The sequence below is a fragment of the Diplotaxodon limnothrissa genome, linkage group LG10 (assembly GCF_057381915.1).
Source record: "Diplotaxodon limnothrissa isolate DT_005_m linkage group LG10, D_limnothrissa_male_GT1.1, whole genome shotgun sequence".
Classification (NCBI taxonomy): domain Eukaryota; kingdom Metazoa; phylum Chordata; class Actinopteri; order Cichliformes; family Cichlidae; genus Diplotaxodon; species Diplotaxodon limnothrissa.
Genome location: NC_140605.1, coordinates 26,977,638 through 26,988,171, shown reverse-complemented (window position 1 = coordinate 26,988,171; position 10,534 = coordinate 26,977,638).

Below are 10,534 nucleotides of genomic sequence, written 5' to 3'. Positions count from 1 at the left end.
CACAACGAGTGTTGACTTGGTCTCCAAATTCTCCAGATCTCAATCCAAACAAGCATCTGTGGGATGTGCTGGACAAACAAGATCGATTGGTGGAGGTCCCACCTCACCACTTCCACGACTTAAAGGATCGTTAGCTAACATCTTGGTGGCAGATACCACACCACAATCCATACCTGTAGGCAGGTCGTCATAATGTTAAATCTAATCGGTGTATATGGATTGCATGTTTTGTTTAATTATTAAAGAAGATGAAAAGCCCTGACTGTCAAGCTCTTGTGCCTATTAGAGGGGGCTATGCACACACATGTGACAAATTAAAGGAATAACCAAAATAACACAGCTAATTTATGAAGGTGTTGGGCAACACAAACAGTTTCAGTGTGCCTCAGCATTGATTCTCCAATTCACCTTTGCAGGGGAGATGGACCAGCGGTCTTCAAAAAAGTATTCGCTTATGTTCTAATGATGGATGCGGAGAGTCCAGCTTGCCAAAAAAGAATATTTTTTTTCCCTGACCTAATTTTTATTAGTTTTATTCATATAAGATTGCATAAGAATCATGTTGATTCCACATGATCTGTGTTTTTTCCTGTAACACAAATCTGTTGTCTCATGTTGAAGTGATTTCATCGTGTTTAGGGTAATGGATTTTCACCTGTAACTGCAACTTTATTTCTTAATGTCAAAATTATTCAAAGGTATTATGTTCTGAGTACACAGGAATACTTTTACTTTAGGTACTTTAAGTTTAATTTCTTGCTACTGCTGAAGCAAAGTGCTACTACTTCTGCTATGGCTAAAATGCAAGTACTACTACTTCTATATTATTATTACAAATACATGTATTATATGCTGACTTAATTCTATGATAAATATATTTTGTACACTGCTCTTCTTTAACTAATACTACCTATAATATCAGTTCTAAATATTTTAAAAGTAGTAATCTAATAAACCAAACATACTTTGTTAATCAAGTGTCTGTATTTTCTCAGCATTACAGTTACAAAACTGGAACTGGAACTTGAATCAACACAATTAGCAATAATACTCTCGGTACTCTTTTTCCATGGAAAATTTTGCGTCATCACTGAGAGTTACAAACTGTCTAAAATCTTTCATCTTTATAAAATGATCAGTGTGGCTGCTCTACCAGGTGTAACAATAAAGTTTAACATCCAGGCATCCGTGAAAACAGAATTTATGAAGTTTAGTGGAGCTTGAAGTTAGCAGAGATTTAGCTCTTTGTGTCAAAGTAACTGAGGATAAAACAGAAAAACATGAAGGAGATTTTCCTGGCCTGGCTTTTTACAGTAGATAACATTAAAAATATTCTGCAGTAGAACAAAAACTGAAGAAAACCATGAATCAGCATATGAACATTACCTGATGCTGCTGAAGTGAAGCAGAGCAAAGTTACAGAGGTTTTACTAGAGACACAGCTAAGCCTTTTGCAGTTCGGCATAATTTTAAAAAGTTTGACATTTCTTGTTGGAAGTATTTTTTTTTTTTAAAAAGACAGCGGCTGACAGCGCTGTAAACAACGTTAGACTGGAGGGCAATAAGCTAGCAAATAATGCAGAAAACAGAGATTTGAGATGGGAAATACATTGAGAGAGAGAACTGTGCAGGAAATGTGATTTCATCGTGGTGGAAGCAAAACAGCAAAAGTAAGAGAGAATTCATGACGATGTTTACGTGAAGTGTAGCTTTGATCTTCTTTTGCTTCCGGTTCGGTGAATTTTGGTCACAATGATGAAACCTGCAGCTTCAGAATCTGTGAGCTGTCAGCTTTCAGCCCAGATGGCGTGTCTGTTGGGTGAGGATGCCGACATCTCGCAGATTCTGATGCGTCGGGTCTGCGCTTTGTGTTTACGTCTTTGTGTGGAATCCGTTTACTCTCATTTGCTTTTTTAGCTCTTTAGTGGTTGCTGAAATAGTTTTGTGAGCTTTAACCTGAAATTCTGGCGTTTCTGGCAAAATACATTTATATTTAAAAATCGATTCAGTATTTAATGAATCTATATCGCTTTATTCAAGCTAAAATCGATTTTAATTGGAAAACCGATTATCGAAACCCACCCGTAATAATGATTTGCTATGTGGTGGCTAGCTACACAGCTATGGTTAGCATAATATAAAGACAGTGAAGCTGGAGGACGAACGTTAAAAAAAGTTCAAAAGTTAACGTGAGGGTTCCCGATGGTTTGGGACAAATGCAACTGCATGGCAGGATGCTGTAAACAGACCAAACTTCAGTCAGGAGAACAACTGAGATATTGTGGATGGATTATTGTTCAGATTAAACAGAACAAGATACAAAGCATTAAAACAAGTTAAAGACACAACAGCCTTAATAAATGCAGAGTAGTTTAGACCGGGAAGCAAGGTTCATACGTCATCACTTAACAACTGGATACTAATTGCTTAACGCTTTATTTTAATAACAATAACTAAAGTAAATGAACCTTGTAACGCTTTAAGAGCTGCACAATATTGTCACATAATAAAAAATGAAAAATGTTTCTTACCTATATATCATATCTTAGGTCACACTTTTTAACTAGCTGCTTAAAGCCCTGCTTTTCCACCATGTAACCACATCAGTAACTTACATCCGTTTACTCTTCCTGTTTGTTCCCGAACAGTTTTATTATCAGATGTAGGTAACCCGTGGGACAAGAAGCTCCATCTAGCATGTAAAAAGTCATATTTCCTCAGCCGAAAGACTCGGGGGTTTTTTTGCATAGAAGCTTTTTGTTTTCTTGTTATCCCACAAAATAAGATGAAGTCCAGGTCCCAGCTACATCAACTACAGCGTTTCACTGCCTTTCTTTATCACTGCAGCCCCTTCATGAGTTCATGGCAGAGTTTTAGTAGCTACATCATCCTATCTGTATGCACATTTGTAGAGGCTTTGGCTACATGCTACTAATGTTACACACTTTCAAGAGACCAGCTACATCAACATTAAGGAGCTGCAGCAGTCTTTAGTGGAAAAATATAAACTAAATCTATTTTTTTAATATCCCAAAATGACTATGACCTTAGGTGTATGTTGTTTGTCTTATTATGTGGCAATAGACACATAATAAGACAAGCCAATCATATTACCCATTTTACATTAGCTTGTTTAAATGCTAACATACTGACACTAACGCAAGTTTGTTACACTCAGTTAACAACACTCACACAAAAATAATACTACAACCATCTTAACTAACTCATTGACTAACTAATTTGAAAACAGTTAATGTTAGCTAATTTATGTTTCTCTTTAATGTTAGCCGATATGTCAGCACACACACACACACACACACACACACACACACACACACACACACACACACACACACACACACACACACACAAAACAAAACAAAACAAAACAAAAATATTAGTAATTAGTAATATAATATAATTTATATATATTATATTAATATAATTTGCTTTGCTGTGAAGCAAAGCAAATGATTCACATCATTTTCAAACTCCTCAAATCTTTTATTGAGTGTATATATTCACTCAGGGATTTGATTAGGACTGAGATCTAGCTGTGGAGGCTCTTTGAGTATAGTGAACTCATTGTCGTGTTCAAGAAACCAGGTTTATGATGATTTGAGCTTTGAGAAATGGTGCATTTTCCTGCTGTAAGCAGCCACTAGACGACGGGTAAACTGTGCTCATAAAGGGATGGACATGATCAGCAAGAATACTCAGGTAGGCTGTTGCGTTTACATGATGCTTAGTTTATACTAGGGGGCCAAGAGAATATCCCCCACACCATTATACCACCAGAAGCCTAAACGTAGGATAGATCCATGCTTTTATGTTGTTTATGCCAAATTCTGACCCTAACATCCAAATGTCACGGCAGATATCGAGAATCATCAGACCGAAAAAAAATCATCACACCATCTTCTGTAGTCCAATTTTGGTGATGCGTGCAAATAGTAGCTTCAGTTTCCTGTTCTTAGCTGACAGGAGTAGCACTTGATGAGGCCTGTTGCTGCTGCAGCCCATCCTCTTTGAATTCGAAAGAAAAAGAAGCACACTGATTCACAGGAGGTCTTCGCGTCTCCTAATATTAGTAAACATCGGTTTTGTGTAACACTTACCATGATTGCTTAAAACCTACGGAGCCCCTCTGATGACATGGTCCAAAAAATAAATAAGTAGTCCACAATTGTTCAGGGACTCTAGGTCACTCAGATCCCTGACAATTTTAGGCTGGGAATGAGCTACAAATGCATTTTGAAAAGCCTGGCACTGCAAGGAACCATTATTCCAGAGAGACATTTAAACAGGATATTGAGAGCCCAGTTGCTTTGCAGACGTAAATACGACCCGGACGCTGGGATAGATTTTATTGTCAACCAACTGCAAGGGCCTGGGAAGGATCACAGTCAAGTGTTTCGTTCCCACAAATTAGCATTTCGTGGGCACGTTACACCTATTTCGTGCCCACGAAGTAGTATTTTGTGGCCACAATTTATTTATTTTTTTGGACCATGTCATCAGAGGGGCTCCGTAAAAACCAGTCATTGTAGTGTCTCACATTAGGCCAATAATAGTAGACCTGTGCTACATTTGTCCAGCTAGGCAACACATATTTCTGCATAAGAGATACATGAGACACCCTTTAAATAAGCAAATTTCATGTTTAAAACATGGAAATGCAGCCAAAATGGACCATACAATGGCCTCAGTGAACACATCAGCACATAAGTAGAGATGAGGAAACTCAATCACATTAGATATTAATATTACTATGAGTAAATTATATATATTATATATTCTGTTACATGGTTTAAAGAATACAATGTGATAATCACACATGAGAACGCTGTTTCCAGTTATACAAATTTATTTTATTTCACTATTAAAGAAACCAATTATGTGAATAAAAGCTCACCACAAGAACATCTCCCAACCCAGTCTTACAAAGTTGCAGTTACAATAAAAAACTGTTGGTGAGCTAAAAAACAATCCTGGTGCTGATGCTTGTCATTGAACGTTTTGGACAGAGCTCTTGATTGAAATGCCTACCGTTGTGTGTAGGCATTTCGGTCCAGATGTTATGGAGTTCAGTTCAGCTAAGATGTATTTCTAAAGCACCGGATCGCAAAAATAGCCGCTTCTCGGCTGTTTATATTGTAAGGTAAAGACCATACAATATAAGAGAGAAAACCCCCCAACAATCAGATGATCCCCTGTGAGCAAACCCTTGATGACAGTGTCTGTGAAGGTTATCAGTCATCAAGGCCATAGTAGTCTAAGGAGCTTGGAAAGAAAAGCGCCTGGACTTCTTTAAGTTAAAGAAGTCCAGGCGCTTTTCTCCAAGCTCCTTAGACTTGGTGACGGTGGGAAAGAAAAACTCCCTTTTAACAGGAAGAAACTTTCGGCAGAACCAGGCTCAGTGAGGGGCGGCCATCTGCCTCGACCGGTTGGGGGGGGGGCACAGCTGTTATAACCCCTGACGCAGCATAGCTTCTAATTCTGAAAGATACGTAGATACCTTAAACCTGCACTCTATGCAGGACACCAAGCGATGACACGACTTGCAGTACTATAGGAGTCTATGCAGAAACAGTTTTCTCTCTTGAATCTCTGTAATTTTTTTGCTACTGAGTGTCTGGGTGCAGTCACTCATTTTGGGCCAATTAAATCAAATGAACTTCCATTGTCTAAGTTATAGCCCTATTGAACTTGCGTTAACCAGCTTTAATAGGGAGGGCCAAAGTCGTAGTTGTGCTAAATTTCCTCGAATTCTCCTCGGAGATTTTCGAGTAGCTTCCTTTGTTCTTGAAAGTTCTTTTCCATTTGTCTCATCGCTTCCCGTCCATTCCACATCTTTTTGGTAAGGTCACTAACCGTATTTTCTAAGGCCTTATTTTGTTGTTTGAGTATGTCAACTTGGACATCGTAGTTGTTTATCAGATTGTTATGTGCTTCCTGTGAAACTTTGGGAGTCTGAGCTTGGGTTTGCAACGCCATGTCTTCTGTTTTCAAGGCTTCCTGTAAATCATACAGATTTTTCTTGACCTCTTCAAGCTCTCTTTTCATTTCCTCAAATTCATGGCACAACAACTCCTTTTCTCTGTTGGTCACGTTAAAATCATGTTGGGAGTCTTTCTCAGTGGCTTTGGAGATCCGTGATTCTCCTTTCACACCCTCATCGTGTGGTTTCAGTTCTTTTTGAGAATCACCACTCCTTTTGGAAAGCTCCTGGAGGTCCTGTTCAAGAAGTTCGTTATGCCGCCTCAATATGTCAATTTCATGTGCAAAGCATTGGCGTTCCAGGGTCTGTCTGAGCTGTTCACTGTCCGTTGTTTTGTTTTCCTCATTCATGATCCTTTTTCTTTCTTCACTCTCTTGTAACTCTTTAAAGGCTGTGTTTGCCTGATGGAGCTCAGTTTTAACAGCCTGTATTTCCTGTTGCATGTCATCTTTTTCCTTTTCAAAGTCCCTTTTCAGCTCACACATGCGTTTTACCGTCACATCATTTTCCTCTCTTAAAGACTGGTTGTCCTTTTCCATGTCTCCCACTTTTATAACCAAGCCTGTCTTGCTGCTTTGCAACTCTCTGATTTCTGCCTCCATTTCCTGCATCACCTCTTTCTGTTGCTGGATCTCTTTGGTTTTGGAGCTGTTTAAATCCTTTAGAATTTGGTTCCAATATTCCAGCTCTTGAATTTTGAAGTGAATTGTTTCATTCTCTAGTTGCAGGTCTCTTTTCCTCTTGTTTTTAGAGAACCCACTTCGTTTGAAGAGAACTTCAATGTTTTTTTGGAGAATCTTGTTCTCATTTATGAGCTCTCTTTTTTGCTCCTTAAGGTCGGCGTTCTCGACTTTAAGGTCACGTATGGTAGAGTTTTGTTGTTTGAGAGTTTTATTCTCATTTTTCAGCTCTTTGATTTGCTGTTGAAGTTTTTCGTTCTCGGCTCTCATGTTGCATGCAACAGGATTTGACAGACTCATATTTCAAATTGAAGTTGATGCTAAATCTCTGTACCAACTAAAAGATTTTTTAAAAATACGGTCAACTGTGTCAGAAACGGAAGTTTCGAGTAGTTTAAGTGTTTTCCTGCCTAGTGAATTCTTCCACTATCTTTGAAAGACTGACAAGAGTGAGAACCTCTCCCCTATTTATAGGTTTTCGTGTGCTGATGTCATAAAGAAGACCAGAGATCAAAGGGATTCTGCCACTAAAAGTTATTCCACGCAATAATTTGCATTCATAACAGTTTCAAACGAAAGCTCAGCAACACTGACGTCAAGTAACATCAACCAGATGACGTGAGCAGGGCATTTTGGGGAACCCAGAGTGTTTCCAGCTGATTAAATACCATAAAAGACGTAATTATTTTAACGCCATATAAGTAGTAGCACTTATATGGCGTTGGACGTCTTTATTTGCATACTCACCCAGTATAACCACAAGACCAAAATACTGCCATATATAACATGTCTAACTTTTCTGGCTGATAACATCACAGGAGCACTAACAGAAAATGGCCCACTGAGGATGCTTATAGGTTCCAGAGTCCTGTGAACGTCTAATTGGCTGCCTCACTATATTACTTCACACAGCTTTCAACCAACAGTAAATGTGGTGCCATATTACTGACTACCTGGGGCATTTGCTTTATACAGTAACAGCCAACATGTTACAGCAGCTGCTTGGAAATCTCAAGCACTCAGATATATGATTTAAATGCAACAGAGGAACAAAGAGCACGGTGAAAAAGTCTTGTGCTACCTTTCATTTCTTTATATTTTGTCAGGAAAATGGGAAATAAGTGTCACAACTGATGAAGACCATCAGAAAGCCTGGAAAACTATTGCTTAAGACCACTTTCAAAAATAAGAAATGTGGCTCCTTGGAAAAAAATATATATAAGCGTGGCTTAAGACTTTTCCACAGTACGGTGACTGTGAAAACATTCATTTAAAGGCCTGCTTTCAGCTGTGCTTAAGCAGAGCTGCCCAGGTTTTAGTTGACCTCACAGCCCAGTTTGTCAGTGGTGCTAGTTTCAGTCATTATGCAAATGTGTCAATGGTCTGGACGTGTTTTCATCATTAACCACTTATGCACATGTTTTACAGATGAGGCAGATTACGTAAATCAAGATGTTGAAAGAAGCATCGGTGAGAAGATGTGACCATCCTGGACAGCTCTGCAAGTTATCTGGTGGAAAACTGAAGCTGAAAACTGCTACTTTAAAAAAAGATTCTCATGTCTGTCTGACTGATGTGCAAATAACATGCACAGATGCTTTTGGACACTGAAAGTGAAAACCAAGTCTGCCACCTGGTGGTGAAATAAATCAATTTAAATATAGTGTAAACAAATTTGTGTTTTGCTTTTTTTAAAATCTTTGATAAAAACCTTTTTCTTAAAAAAAAAAGGTTTCCATTTTTTAATCCAGTCTGTATACGTAAAAAAAAATGAGTGATAAAAATGATAAAAAAAAAACATGATCATAGGCTATTATTTGCTTTTTCTGCTCATATTCTAGAATTTTTTCAAATTTATGACACTGATCCCTGTGAAAAAAGTATAATGTATTACAGAGGAAGTAGACTTTATTAAATTATATACATGCAATAATTTATAGTTGTGGTCAGAAGTTTACATACTCTCATCATGGGCATGAAGGTCATGGTATTTTGGGGCTTTCAATGATTTCTCTGAACTGATCTTTTTCCAGGGTGGAATGATTGTACAACATCTTTAATGACTTTAGAAAACTGGGTGCACAAGTTTGAATCTATTTTGGATTTTCTCTAATCCGGCTCAAGTATATACATACACTTCCACTAATCTTTGGTTAAATACCCATTGGTAAGCTTCTGGAATACATTTCCTGGATATTTGATTACTCTTCTTGGCAGTATTGGTAGAGTTCATTTAAACTGATTGGTTTCCTGGCACAGGCACGGACCTGACGTTTAAGCACAGTCCACAAATTTCCAATAGGGCTGAAGTCGGGGCTTTGGGAAGGCCATCCCAGAAGCTTTGTTAGCCTGCTCTATCCTATTCTGAAATCAGTTCTCATGTGTGTTTGGGATCATTGTCCTGCTGGAACACAAGTTTGAGTTTTTTTTAAATATTTGAGTATATGTATATATTTCAGTTTGTATGTATACTTCTGACTCTGTGTGGAATAAAGAAAATCCAAAAGATTAACATGTATGCTGTACAATCTGGAAAAAGATCAAAGACATTCCCATGACATTTATGCCCATTTATGATCATTGTGTGTAAACTTCTCACCAAAACTATATGTGCAACAAAAACACAAAGGATTGATTCCAAGTATGTCTCTCTCTGTAGTAATTAACTTATTTTATTGTTAATAAAATAAAGTTATTTGATTAACTTATTTTTGGTTTTATTTTTGTTTTGCAAGTTCGCAACAGTGTTTCAGTTTTACTTTGTTTTTTTTAAACATTTTGGTTCCATTTAATGACATTTTTCAAACCTATTTTTAGTCATTATAATAACCGTGGTGTTCAAGTACATTATGTTTACACAGTGATTCTATGCGGTAAATAATAAAGCCAGAGAGGTTTTTCTTCTTAACAAAGCCAGAGTCATGTAAATCATTTCATCTTTAATGGATTGTTTTGACATGTTGGTGAAAGTCTTCATTAATAACTTCCGAGTCAACGGCTTCTTAGTCCTCGGTGGGTTCAGGCTCTGTGTCAGATTAGCTGATTATAAAGTCATAAATTCAGGCTCATGCATCATCTCACACAGTTATTCTTAAATTTGAAAACAAAAATAAGAAGCCTCTAAAGTGGCTCTTTGATTAAATAAAAGAAAACATGACTATGGGTCAAACACAATAGTACAGGATTGTGGCTCTCAAACCTCCAGCCCAACCACATGGGAGCATCACCTGTTCACTGTGATGCACAACATCCAATCAAAATTACATCATAAAGAGACATTTGTTGTCAATCCTGGTACGACTTGTTTGATCCAGAATTTGAGCCCCTATTACTCTCATGATAGTTTGTATGCCGACTCAAGTCTACTATTTATGGTTAATAAGGGTAACCTTTAAAAGTCATGAGCTACTCATAATATAGGTAGACCAGCAGAAGACCACAAAAATGTGTCTCACCATCAGGATTTGAACCCTGACACTGAAGTCAGGCATGCCACCGAGATTTGGAGACATTATGAAGGATCAACACTAAATACAGAGACTCTTTGCATACATTTTATCAATAGAAGTCCATGCAAGTTTGAATGCTTATATTTGAGCTTTACTAGATAATGGAAACATGGAAAACAAAACAATAATAGCTCTGCTAACTTATTCAGTTTTAAAAGTTCACAAAATAATTATTTTAATTTTTCACCCCGTTTTTTTTTTTACCTTTGTTCACCAAAAAGTTAAATAACTTTGTTTCCTTTCCTGGTAGTGCAGATAACCCAGAATAAGCTTTATCGCGTCATCAGTTTCACCAGTAAATGGCTGCATTTCTATGACAGTAACACCTTCAAAGGAGGAGTCGT